Genomic DNA, 14,049 nt, shown 5'->3' on the forward strand with positions numbered 1-14,049 from the left:
TTAATAGAATAAAGTGATATTTAGGAAGTGAGGTCCTTAAATGTTAGACTATATTTCAAAGGCTTTTGGGTTAATTCTGGAAAGAGTAAAAGTAATGAATATAACATGAAGACATGAGATTCCATAACAGTGGAACAACATAGGATGTCATAAGCATCACCACTTGCACATGAGACTTTCTGATACTCTGAAAAATTGTGGAAAATTAAACTTGTTTATTCTTACATTAATGCAGATATAGTGTAATACCCATGATATGAAAGGTGCTAAATAAATTAGATTAGAACAACATGACATAGGTTTTACAGGACATATAAATAATTTGGGAAACTATGTGTAATAAAACAATATACATTATAATGTTGTGAAATTTTTAGAACAGATATTTTTAGATATTTTGAGAAGAGATCATATAATTAATTGGTGCTGAAGTTGAAACTTCACTAACTTCATAGTAAATCTACCCTTGGTTGCTACTGAATAGACAGCTGTTATTATATACATATACAATTACAATGAAAGTATATTTTATTTACTGTATAAGCATAAGAAACATACCTTCTCATCCTTCGCATTGGTGTACTTGGATTATATGTGTAAAGTAGGGGTTAAAATTTTAGACAAATAAAATTTTGCCCTTCAAAATTATTTGGGAGAGTATGTAATACAATAGGCAATCATGCTAGTGAATACAGAGAGAAACATGTAATCAATGCCTTACACGTATCATACCAGTATAGTAAAAATGAGTGAGCTACATGCTATGATCTGTACGTGAAAACAGTACCAGGAGAAAATAGAATATTGTCTCCACTAGTCCTGAGTCCCCCAGAATGGAAGTATGATGAGATATTAAATTAAAAAAGTGATACAGAGCTCTATACTTAGGGAACTCATCTGATCGCACTTTTTAGATGAAAATAGCCACAGTTATCTGCACAATGGAAGATGAATTATTCATGGTATAAATGTAAGCCACTGAATCAATGGGTTGAAGATGATGTAGGAGAGGAAATAATAGAGAAAAAAAGTTAAAACGAGCAATGATTATTGATGAAGGCAAAATTTTTAAAGGTGAGTTTGATAGAACTAGATTTTTGAGACTTGATTAAATATGTGGATGGTAAGAAGAAATGAGAAAATACCACGAAGATACTCTAGATTTTGTTTTGATCTTTAATGGTGCCTTTAATGAAATTGGAGAATATAGAAAGATCAGGTTGTGAAGAAATGTTAGTGAATCTGGACTGAAGGATATCTGGTTTACCCTATCTGTCTGTAATACATTAAGTTTAAAGATGAACTGTAGGCAAAAAAAAAAAAAGGGACAAATACAGAGCTCAATGGAAAATGCTGGGTTCAAAGTGTTGACATGAGGAGCGGCTCCAGCCTTGGCAGTTATACCTAACAGTATGAGGGATATCACTGACCAAGCATCAGGTCACTTTCAGCAACAACAACGAAAAAATAAAAAGTGAAATCATATTAATGCCTATATATTTCTCACAATAAAAATCAGACCCAGAGTTTATTTAACAGGAAAAATCCATAAAATTCCCAGTAATTCAGTGTTTAATTTTCTCTAAATAGAGCTGGAACGAGACGAGGATGACTATTTTCATCACATTTATTCAAAATAATGCTGGATGTTCTAAACAGAACAATCAAGCAAGAGAAAGAAGTTAAACAAGAAAAGAAGGAGTCCAATTACTTGTTGGAAGATGATATAATTTCCAAAATCCCCAAAATTCTATCAAAAACATCTTAGAACTAATAAATGAATGTAAAAGATCCAGGACACAAAATAAACATTCAAAAACAAGTATCCTTGTTGTATGCCAATAGTGAATTATCTGAACTAGAAATCAAGGAAGCAATCCCACCAGTAATAGCTACAAAATGTTACATAGAATAATTTTAATCAAATATATGGGAATGAACTTTACAAGGAAAATTACAAGAAACTCACAATCAATGTGAGCAGATAGCCTGTGCTCATGAATTGGAAAAGCAGTGTTGTTAGTAAGTCCACACTATCCAGAGCAACTTACAGATTCAATGCAATCCCTAACAAAATGTTATTAATGCTGTTTACAGAACTAGGAGAAAACCTTAAATTTATATGGAGTAACAAAAATAAACTTGGAATACCTAGAGCCATCTTGAGATTAAAAACAAAAAGGAATAAGCAGGAGGCATTTCATTATCTGACTTCAAAATATACTACTGATTTATAATTATCAAAACAACATGGTATTTGCCTAAAAACAGACAAATGTAACTTTAAGGATTATTAGACACATAGAAAAAAGAAACTTAATAAAGGCCCAGAAATAAATCCACATATCTTTAGTCAATTTATTCACTGCAAAATTTCCAAAAATATGCATTGAAGAAAGAATAGTATCTTCAACAAATATTTCAGGGAAAACTGATTACTCTCATGTAAAATGTTGACAGTAGATCTCTACCCTGTACAAGAGGCAACTTAAAGTGGATCAAACACCTTAATGTAAGACCTAAAACCTTGAAACCACTACAGAGAAATATAGGGGAAATACTTCAAGAAATTATCACACACAGCGATTTGGTAGATAGGACACCAATAGCTCTGAAAATAAAAGCAAGAATTGTTGAATGAGATTTCATCAAATTTAAAAGCTTCTGCACAGCAAATTAAACAAGCGTGAAAGTGAAGAGACAGTTTGCAGAATAGGAGAAAAGTTTTACCAGCTATTCAGAAGGCATAAGAGTAATATCCAAATATATAAAGAACTGAAATATAAAAAAGAAAAAATCTAATATAAAATGGCAAATAATTGAAGACGTGCTTCTCAGAAGTAGAAATATAAATGACCAATAAAGAAATGTTCTCAAAATGTTCAATATCTTTAGCCGTTAGAGATATGTAAATCAAAATTACACAGAGATTGCCTCTCGCTCCACTGAGAATGGCTTTTATATTTTATTATTATTTATTTTGTAGGGCTTTCTTTGGTAGTAGGGATAGAACATTATGTCTTTCACTGAGCTACATTCCAGACCTTTGAATTTTTTTTTTTTTTTGCTTTTTTTAAAATTTGAGGAAGAGGCTTTATATGTTACTGAATTGTTTAGCCTCCTCTCACGTTTGTGATTATCTTGCTTCAAAGTCTGATTAATGAGATGATAGGAATGTGCGACCATGGCCAGCTTGGTTGAACTTTATTACAAAAAGAAGGAAAGGGGGAAGGATTGCAGAAAGAAGGGAAGAATGAAAGAAGGAAGGAAGGATGGAAGGGAGGAAGGAAGGAAGGCAGAAAGGAAGGAAGGAAGGATGGAAGAGAGAGAGAGAGGAAGGGAAGGAGACAGCAAAAGAAGGGGAAAAAGAAAGAAAGTGAGAGAAAGAAAGAAAGAAAGAAAGAAAGAAAAAGAAAAAGAAACAGAAAAAGAAAGAAAGAAAGAAAGAAAGAAAGAAAGAAAGAAAGAAAGAAAGAAAGAAAGAAAGAAAAGATAAAGAATAAAGTTTGGCATTTTATGAGGTAAAACGGGTGCTTATACACTGTTTCTGGAAATGTAAAAATTAATGTATTACTTTGAAATGTATTACATTTCAAAAAAAAAGAAAAGATAATCATCATATGATCCAGCTATTCTACCACTGAAGGTGTACATCCAGAGGAAATAAAGGCAGCATTCAAACAACATATCTGCATACCCATGTTCACTGTGCCACTGTTCATAAAAGTAAAAGTATGGAGGTACTAGTCAACAGATGAAAGGACAAAGAATGGTATTCATAGTTTGCATGGTATACATACAAAATGAACTACTATTCAGTCATAATTAAAAATGAAATTCTGTACTTTCTAGGAAAAGGGATAGAACTGGAGGACATAAGATTAAGCGAAATAAACTAGACACAGAAAGACAAGTATCATGTTTTCTCTCATAAGTGGACACATAGGAAAAAGATATATGAGCAAGGCTGCTAGGACTAGGAAAGGGAGAAAAGGGGAATGAAAGCAAGGTAAGAGTGGTGAAGGTGGGAGAGAGAAGAGAAAGGAATAGAGAACGGAGTTAATACATGATACTGACACATAAGAAAATGCTTTAGTAAAGCACACTCATTTGTATAGTTAATATATGCTACTAATTGCAATAACAATAAAAGATAAATTTAAAAATAAGAAACACATAGACCAACAGAAAAGATTAGAGTGTTTAGCAGTCGACCCATGCATCCACAGGCAATTGATTTTTGATAGAAATATGAAGAATACACACAAGAAAAAGGACAGGGTATTCATTAAATGATACAGGGAAAATTGTGTGTGCACATGTGAAATGTAGATGTCTATCTCTCACCACTTACAAAAACTAACTCAAAAAAGATAAAAGCCTTAAATACAAGTCCTGAAACCATGAAACTATTAGAGAAAAAAATGAAAGAGGCGGAGAGGGTTAAGAATATTAAAATGGGAAACATTTTTGGGGCGGAAAGCCTCCAAAAACACAAACAAAGAAAATGTAAACAAATTGGTTCAAAATAAAATAAATTTTTTTAGTTCAAAAAGGAAACAACAAAGCATGGAGGTAACAAACAGAATGTCAGAAAATACTTCTGAAATAATGGTGCGTGATAGAAAACTATGGTTTACATTCAAATTACAAAATCATCGTAAAGGACACATTGCCAATTCTCCCTCAAAATATTCCCTCCCGCACTTCAAACATACTTACCCCACAGTTTTCGTCATTTTCTTTTTTAAAATTTTAGGCCTGGTGTGGTGACACACCCCTGTAATCTCAGCACCTGGGAGGCTGAGGCAGGTGGATCATTGCTAGTTCAAGGCCAGCCTGGGCTATAAAGTGAACTCAAGGCCAACCCGAACTGCATAGTGAGACCGTGTCTCAAAAGCACAAAAGAAAAAAGTAATTTTATTTGTACATTTTGCAGTACCACGATGATTGGATTCATTATGAGGAGTCAGTACATGTACATAACACATCTTTTCTTCATCCCCTCTCCTCTCTCCTTTCTGCTACATATTGGTCCTCTTCCTTTCTGCCTGAGCTATCTCTATTATCCTTTATTTGACACTACAGTTTATTTAGATCCATATAAATATAATTTATTTATATGATTTACTTACATTTATAAGTATAATTTATTTATATGATTTATTTATATTTTGTATCTCATATAAGAAAAATCGTGATACTTAAGCTTGTTTGCCTGATTTATTTCACTTAATATTATAGTCTCATCCACTGTCCTAAGAATGACTCGTTTATCCTTTTGTAAGGCAAAGTAGTACTTCACTGTTCTAAAGCAGTTCAGAACGTCCTCTCTCATGAGTGTACTTAGGTGCATTGTCTTGGCTGCTTTCATGTGTGCAATCTGCTGAGAACGTTTATCTTTCACAGTCATTTTGATTCGTACATTTTGCAGGGGAAGAGTCAGAAGCTGCAGTGGACCAGCTCCGGTGAAGAAAGCGACTGAAGGAAAACTGTAATATTTTCACAGCCTTTGTGTTGGATGGCGCTCAGCGGCAACCATCATCATATTTTATTCACTCCTCATAAAACACTCACCAAAGAGGACTTGTAGCATTTCTGTGGAAAAGTGGCAAGAACAATAGGATATGTGGGTTCAAAATGAGGGGCATGTTTAGAGGGGGATTAATGGCAATGTGTCTTTTACTGTAGCACACATTTAACTATTCACATGTTTTTCAGTCACTCCTAGTACATTTGACAAGGGTTCGATAGTTCAAATACTGGAGGAACTCCAAAAACACGATAGCAACAAAATATAGTTCAATTAAAAATTGAGCGATAGATTTAAAGGATGTTTCTCAAAAGAAGAGATAAATGTGGCCAAAAGATACATTAAAAATGTTTAGTAAAATGCACATCAATGTATAAGTAGTAGTACAATAGTACTTATACATTTGTATAAGTGTACAGTGTATAAGTACAATAGTACTTATACAAGTGTATAAGTACAATCAGCTGGGGCTGTAACTCAGTGGCACACCATCTGCCTGGCAAGCTCAAGGTTGTGAGTTCAGTTCCCAGTACCCTCAAAAAATGAAAAAAAAAATCAAGAAAAAAAAAGAAACTATAAGAACATATCACCTTACTTCCGATAAGAAAGGCTATTAACAAGACAACTAAAATAGCAAGTTTTGGGGTGGACGAGAGGTAAAGGGAGCACTTGTACAGCATTACTGGGAAGGTAAACTCATACAGGCACTGTGAAAGTCAGTATAAAAGCTCCTCCAAACCTTAAAAATAGAACTACCAAGTGGTCTGACAATCATACTACTGGGGATGCAGGTCCAAAGGCAATAAAATAAGTGTATCAAAGAGACACCAGACTCCCATGTTCGTCTCAGCACTATTCAGAGTAGATGAAAAAGGAAACCACTTGAGTTCCTTAACCAAAGAATGGATAAAGAAAATAGGGTGAAATGGAACACTATTCAGCCTTTAAAAGAATGCAGTCCTTTGTAATAGCATGGATAGAAGTAATGTTCATTTTGCTATAGAAAATTAAATAAGCCAAGTCTGAACGACAACACTGCGTGGATTCAGTCATATGTGCAGTCCAAAAATATTGTTCTCGTGGAAGGTGAGGGTAGAGAAGTGGGAATGCGAGGCTAGGGAGACAGGGCGGCGGGAGGGATGGGAAATCGGTGAGCACTAAATTGCAGTTAGGTATGAGCAAGAATTTCTAGTGTGCTGTTGCTTAGTTGGGCAACTATAGAAAAGAATAATGTACTGTGTATTTCAAAAGGTTCTGAAAAGATTTGGAGTTTTCACTAGTATGACCTGGGAAATGTTTGAGGAGATAGAAATGTTAATTTTATTCAAATATTACAACAATATATACATGTATTAACACATTACGTGATGTCTATTAATATGGATATTTTTAAGTCTGTGTGTATCAATTAAAAAGATGAAAGACTGATACTGTCTGAAGAGACACCATAGTGTATGTGTGTATCCATTAAAATAAATCTAAATTTAAAAAATAAAAGCAGGACTTTGCTTAGCTGTGTACCAAAACTATCCCCAAATTTGATGTTATGAAAATATTTACTGTGCCTATGCTGAGCTTTTGAGGAATTTGAGTGAGTCACGGTTGAATGACCTAACTTCCCTCCACACAGCTGTGAGTGTAACTGGAAGAATCAAAGACTGGGATTGAGTTAACCTAAAAATGTGTTTGGTTATAACTTGGGTTGCTGTGTCTCTTGGAGCCATTTTCCCAAGTTGCTTCCTAAGAATCTGATGGCTGGGTTCACAGGGTAACTGACCCACGTGTAAAAGAGATGCAGGTGAGAACTATTTCCTTTCATGACCTAGCTAGTGAAGTCTTGCAGTGTATTCATTAAGCTACATTGTATTCATTAAGCCTATCCCTAAATGTTACCCAGTTTTCACTTGTAAGGAAATCATCCTAACCTTTTAAGGGACGTGTCAGTAAGTATCATGTTCTGGAATAGCCTTTGGGATCTGTGGGACTGTGAATTGAACCCAGAGCCCCACACATACTAGGCAACTACTCTATCACTGAGCTACACCCTCAGCCCAGCATTTGAGATCTATGATATTCTTGTTCACTTTTTGGAAACTGTTCTAGAATCCTCTAATTTATCAATTTGCCACACCCATGCTGTGACCTTTAGACTCACAGTGCAAATCTCCTCTCCATTAAAGGGATGAGGATACCGGAATGCTGAAGGGAATTCCCAAAAGTTGACATAGGAAACATACATTTACATCCGATTTGCCAGAAATTAGTCACATCTTCACATGTAGCTCTAAGAGAAATGGAGAAGTGTGTTAATCTGGAGGCCCTTTTCTCCTGGTGAAAAATGAAAAACACGAGACAGGAAGCAACTAGCAATCTCTAAACTAATTCCTAGAGAGTAAAATTTAAGCTATATAAAAATTGCTTTCTTACTAGATAAAATTTCAAATAAAATTACTACATTTTCTTCAGTACTTAAATTAAAAAACAGTTCCAGTGGCTGAGTTGGTAAGACATCAACTTTTCAGATGTGTGCCTTCAACTATAATGTATAGATCCAAAAAAAATCATAATATTCCTCATTTTGAAACAAGTGATTCTTTATTTTTTTGTCTTTTTTACCCCATCCCGCCAAGGCTCCTGTGCGCCTTTATTTCTGGGCTGAGTGGGCCTGACTCCCGGAGGTCTCTGCAGTGGGGTCCTCGGGTTCTGCCCTCTGCTCCCGCAGCGCCCGACCGCAGGAATCGTCACCGGGCTGCTGCACTCAGACTTTCCCGTTCTCCTTTCTGGGTGTTCGCGTCGGAACGCTGTCTGGAGTTGTTGCCTCCCACGCACAGACAACACAGGAACCGCAGCTCCGCACCTCGCCTGCCTGTCCCAGCCGCTCTGAGTCCCGGCCCACTCGTGTGGGCTGCTCTCACTGTGGGAAGGGCTTCTTGTCTAAGCGCCCACTGAGGAACACCCTAGAAGCAGGCCCACTGTTGGAGAATTCTGCGTTTGAGCTTCCTCCCTCCCTTTCTGCCTCCCCCTTCTCTCTCTTCTTTTCGTTTTTTGAGATAAGCTCTCACTATGCAGTTCAGATTGGCCTTGAATTCACAGCAATCCTCCTGCCTCAGCCTCCTGAGTGCTGCGATGATAGGCGTGCACCACCACACATGGCTCGTTCCTTTTTAATTTGTGTGTGTGTGTGTGTGTGTGTGTGTGTGTATCTTTTTGAGACAAGGTCTCCCTGTGCAGTTCAGGCTGGCCTTGAGCTCACTTTGTAGCCCAGGCTGGCCTCAAAATCACAACGATCCTCCAGTCTCATCCTCCCAAGGGCTGGGATTAAAGGCATATGCCACCATTACTGGCCTCCTTTTTAAATATTTAGACGGGGTTAAATTGCCCAGGCTGGCTGTGCTCAAACTCGAGACTGTCTTGCCTCAGCTTCCCAAAGAACCACCAGGCCTTGCTGTGTAAGACTTGTATCAACCCCTCAGCATGACGCTTTCTGTGCTTATCCGTGTTGTTCCGTGTACACAGTCTGCGCTGTGTCCTCCTGAATGTTATCCTGTTGCAGGAATATACTATGAGTTCGTGTGTGTGTGTATGTCCGTGTGCATGTGTGCGTGTGTGTGATCCATTCTACTTATGGAGAACATTTGGCTGGTTGCCCGTTCGGGGCACTTTTAAATAGTTTCAGATCTTCTGTGGACGTAATTAAACCATCTTGTCCATAGCAAGTGATTCTTACTTGACTCTCTCTGTTTTAGAATCCTTTTTTGATATGTTTGACATCTAGTCAAATCCTCACGAAAATGAGTCATGTTGACAGCTGTACAGGTCCATTTTGACAGATCAATTTGAAATGAAAGGATTAAAGAAACAAGTTCCCTGTCAAACATTTTTTTTTGTTAAGGCTTGGAAATGCCATCACTGATTATGATCAGAGCTGAAATCCCTTTACTTTTTTCATATAAAGATATTTCACAGTGTAGTTTTCTTAGCACTGGAAAAATGTATAATGTATTGGAATAATAAAACACTCTCCTTACCTTTAAAAATGATACACAGAGGAATGGCGAAAGGTATTGCTGTCTTTGTTTTCACTTACACACTAACATTCAACCTGTGCTCCAGGTAAGCCTAGTTCCTTATCCTGTTAGTATGTAATACTAAAAATGAAAACAATAAAGTTAAGTACTTTGGATTCCACATGGGTTCACAAGAACTTTAATATCTAATGAATATAATAAGTGTCCAAAAAGATATATATTTTATGTTTTGTGAGACTTCATAGAATTTCTTTATCACACGGTATATTGAAAGAAATATCCTTGAAACCTATGATTTGAAAAAACCAAAGTTTTCTCCTATCCCTATCTCCTCTTAGACTTAAGCATAAAACCAATCACATACATCTATCTGTGTTCATACTCGGAAGAGACTTGCTCACGCATGTATTAAATGGAAGATGCTAGTTAACCATCGACAAGACACAGATTTAACTGAAGTGGATATTTTTGCCTATATTAACAAATTAGCAAAGAAGTAGGGAGGTACACGCATAGAAATAATTACATATTATGAAGAGAGTACATATTACAGTAGAAGAAAATGCAGTGCACATAGCAATCAAGAAATCTGGTACTTTGCCAAAACAGAAGAAGGGTAGAGAAAATGTACTGCAGGTTACTTAGCAGAGAGCATGCTTTATTTGAGTTTGGGAAGACCACAGAAGCTTAGTGATTAGTACAGTGGAGTTGTAGGTATGGGGGCAAATGTATGAGGATCAACAGCAATAGCATAGAGTTGTAAAACTCTATGTGATACACATGATAAGGAAGAATAGAAACCACACCTGGAGTCACATCTGGATGAGTGTGAATATAAATGAAAGGAACCAGAATGTTATACTGTCTCATGTAGGTGAAGAAATTCAGTGTGGTAATGCTTGTCAGTGGAATTAACTTTTCACTTTTGAAGATAATCCTAGTCAGACAGACAACAGAGATATTTCTATACATTTCTGGTTAGGTAGGCTATAGAACAAATTTTCTACATTATATTAGCTCAGACAGTTATTGCCGTATCTAGAGAAAAAGGCTTTGGATTAAACGTATTGGAGAAACACTAAGAAATATACCACAGATGAGGCTAGTAAGGAGCCTCCTCTAATGATTTCAGTCAACCCCAGAGTCTGAGAAAAAAATGACCTAACACTGAGTACTTCCATATTCTGCCACAGTCCCTTCGCATAAAACAGACACTTCTTCTCACTTCAGAACTGGAGTTATACGTATAAGTGGGTAATGGATGAAATCCACATCCCATGTCTGTATACCACTCCCAGGAAGACCAGGAGACAAGGAAATATGGCTTTTGAACTCCACCTTTTGAAGGAAGAATTTATAATGTAAGATCTCCAAGTGCAAAACTAGAAAATAATTCAAAGTACTGATGCAGGCAATAATGAAAACTATTCAGTTTAAGTGGGAGGCATTACGAAAAAGAAGGTACTCTCCCAGACTAGAAAAACTGATGACAAGGCCCAGCAAGAGAGTGTCTTTCTGCTTCAGATGGTGAGGACCGGAAAGGTTATGCAGTACCTAGGACGGAAACCCACCAGAATGTTACGACGGACATATGTTGGACTACAACTCTATGTATTAATTTTTAAATCCAGGTGAGAAGTCTTTCACCCAAATAAGGAATGTAACCTATTGAAAATAATTTCAAGGTGGGAAGATTAAAAACAATGGTATTTTTAGAACATAATAGCTCCTATATTGAATGTAATGAGATTAGCTTCACTGTGAATGTCTACTACCATACGTCTAGTAAAAAAATTGATTTGCAGGTATGACGCTCAGTGGAACACTCAGAGATAATAGAATACATTTAAAACCATAAACTTATGAATGGAAGTCAAAATCTTAAAAATGAATGTGAAAGCTCAGTGAATGTGAAACAGCTAGCTATAATCACAGCTATGATAAGAAACAGCACTACCAGTCCTTTTTTTATGTAGCACAACCACCAGCTCAGTGGGACACATGGGCTGATCAACTATGTTCATGTTATAGTTTCCTCTTGTTATTGTCAGAAATTTCCACGCATTCAGTAACTTAAAGCAATACAAAGTTGTTTTTGTAGTGCTGAACAGAAGTCAACCAGGTGTCACAATAAGCTGAAAGGAAGATGTCACAAAGTTATGTTTCTTTTCAGGCTGGTATGCAGAATTCATTCCTTGACTTGCCTAGACTTGTGAAGCTGTTGCATTTATTTTATTTATTTAGTTACTTAGTTCCAGGAGTCGAACTCATGACTTCATGCTTGCCAGGCAGTCGCTGTGCCACTGAGCTATACCCTCGGCCCTGTTCTATTTATTTTAACCTGCCCTTTTCCTCCTGTTTCAAAACCAGCCGAGTAGCACCTGTACATCATTCAACTCTGCCTCTCCTGTCCTTGCCACCCCCGGCTATACCTAGAAACCAGGGAGTCCCTACACCTGATAAAAGAAGGAGTGGGCAGGCAAAAGCACATGGGAAGATTTTGACTACATGAGTGATTTAAGTAAAGGTGAGTCAGTTTCTTTTAAAAGGATCACTCAGGAGGTGGGGATTTCGCTCATGCGCACAGCGCCTGCCTGGCAAGCGCAAGGTCGTGAGTTCCATTCCCGGTACCGGAAAAAAAAAAAGAGGGTAAAAGGATCACTCAGATTATGTGGGGTCTAAACTAAAGGTTAGTTCTATATGAGAAGTGCTTTAAAATTCACAGTTCCTCGGTCCGCATTCTAATAATAACTTACCGCACTGTGTTTATGTAACTGCACTTACTCTGACCTTGACAGCTTTTTCAACTCCTGTTAGTATCAAACTTCTTTCAATATTTTATGTGTTTTGATTTTCTAAGCACTGTTCTGGCTACTGAACTTCAACACAAGGGACGGAGTAATATGTCCTGTGTCTTGTTTTCCTTTACTTTATATGTGTAACTAAGTTATGTGGTTAAAAAATCACCTTCAAGTCATGATTTATTTTTTGCTTCCTCTCCACTGCTTGTGACTTAAGTAATAGGAGAAAAACAACACACTAAAGAAATGCAACTAAGCCTCTCAAAAGAGGCAGTGATTGTCATGTACTCTTTCTGAGTGTCAAAATTTGTTTTTTAGACATCCGTAGTAGAATTACAGTGGTAAATCCAAGTTAAAAACATTTAAATTCCACATATATTTTAAAATATATTATTGCTATTACATCTTATTTGGGTACAAAGTTTTGTTTTGTCACCAAAATTTTAGAGTAGTAGATTTTTTTTCTTCCAGAAAAACATTGCTTATACAGTTACTAAAATTCAATTTGTGTTTCTTAGGGAAATGCTCAGATATATCTTTAAAGAGGAAAAAAAATGGATGCTTACCTGAAGGTAAACTTATTAGAGTTATATTTTATCTCTTCTTATCATTTCTGCTACTCTATTTTATAAGTCATTGCATAGAAATACAATTAAATAAATACATTCTATAATTTCTCCCCTATATGGTTACTAAGAAAAAATTCATTAATTTTCACAGTATGTTTTAAAGTGAAAACTTACATAAGAATAATGAGTCATTTTCACTTCTGCATAATGTAAGGATGTATTATGAAAGATAAGATAATGGAGAAGGCTTAAAATGTTTGCTGAAAGGCTGTGGTCCTGGTACATAGAGTTGGGATGTTGGTACTTAGAGTTCAGGTTATTCTGAACTTATTTAAAGAGCTATAGAGGCAGGTAAAATTGAAATAAAAAGTCACACATTACACATGGTGGCACAAGCCTATAAACTCCACTACGTGAATACGCAGGCAGGGAGAGAGAATGCTGAGTGTCAAACTGGACAATTTAGTGAGACCATGTCTTAAATTAAAGTCCTGGTAACACAGCTTAGTGGGAAGGCATTTGCATACTACACGTGACGCCCTTGGTTCCATTCTCAATACCTCAGAAAATATTTATGTGAAGATAATTTAGTTAATACAACTATTGATTACCTGCATTGCTTAAATTTATTCGTTTTCCTTTATGTACAAATGATAAAAATACTATCATTTTCCATTTAGTCTGGAAAAATCACGATTACTACAATGATAATATATTTCACTTTCATTAAATAAAGAAAGCTGATAAAATAGAAATTTCCTTTCACTTTTCTAAAATCCAGCAATATAAAATTTAGTTTTAACTCCACATTTAGTTTTACTCATTTGTTTTGCTTCTTTTTTCCTCTTTACTCTGTTATTAATATTCTTGAATTTCTTATTAGTTTTGAGTGAAGATTGTAAATCTAGACAACATAAACTATTAAATCTTAGATGATTAAAAAACCCTGTCTGATTAATATAGAGCATATCATTGTTTCCATGTGATAAATATCAAACAGCTAACTTTCTTAACAGAAAAAGGTGTCAATTTCATTATTTAGTCAAAGAACATACTACGACTTTTGAGAAAAGGAATGTTTTCAAAAATATTTAAAGTGATACCATGAAAATGAGAGT

The 14,049-nt window shown here is 36.0% G+C and overlaps 1 pseudogene; it reads left to right on the forward strand.

Moving 5' to 3' along the window:
- The first annotated feature begins 1,043 nt into the window (after positions 1 to 1,043).
- Positions 1,044 to 14,049, forward strand: part of LOC102027435 — a 70,131-nt pseudogene continuing 57,125 nt past the window's right edge.

This window comes from Chinchilla lanigera, unplaced genomic scaffold (genome assembly GCF_000276665.1).
Source record: "Chinchilla lanigera isolate Chin_1 unplaced genomic scaffold, ChiLan1.0 scaffold00107, whole genome shotgun sequence".
In the NCBI taxonomy this organism is placed as follows: Eukaryota; Metazoa; Chordata; class Mammalia; order Rodentia; family Chinchillidae; genus Chinchilla; species Chinchilla lanigera.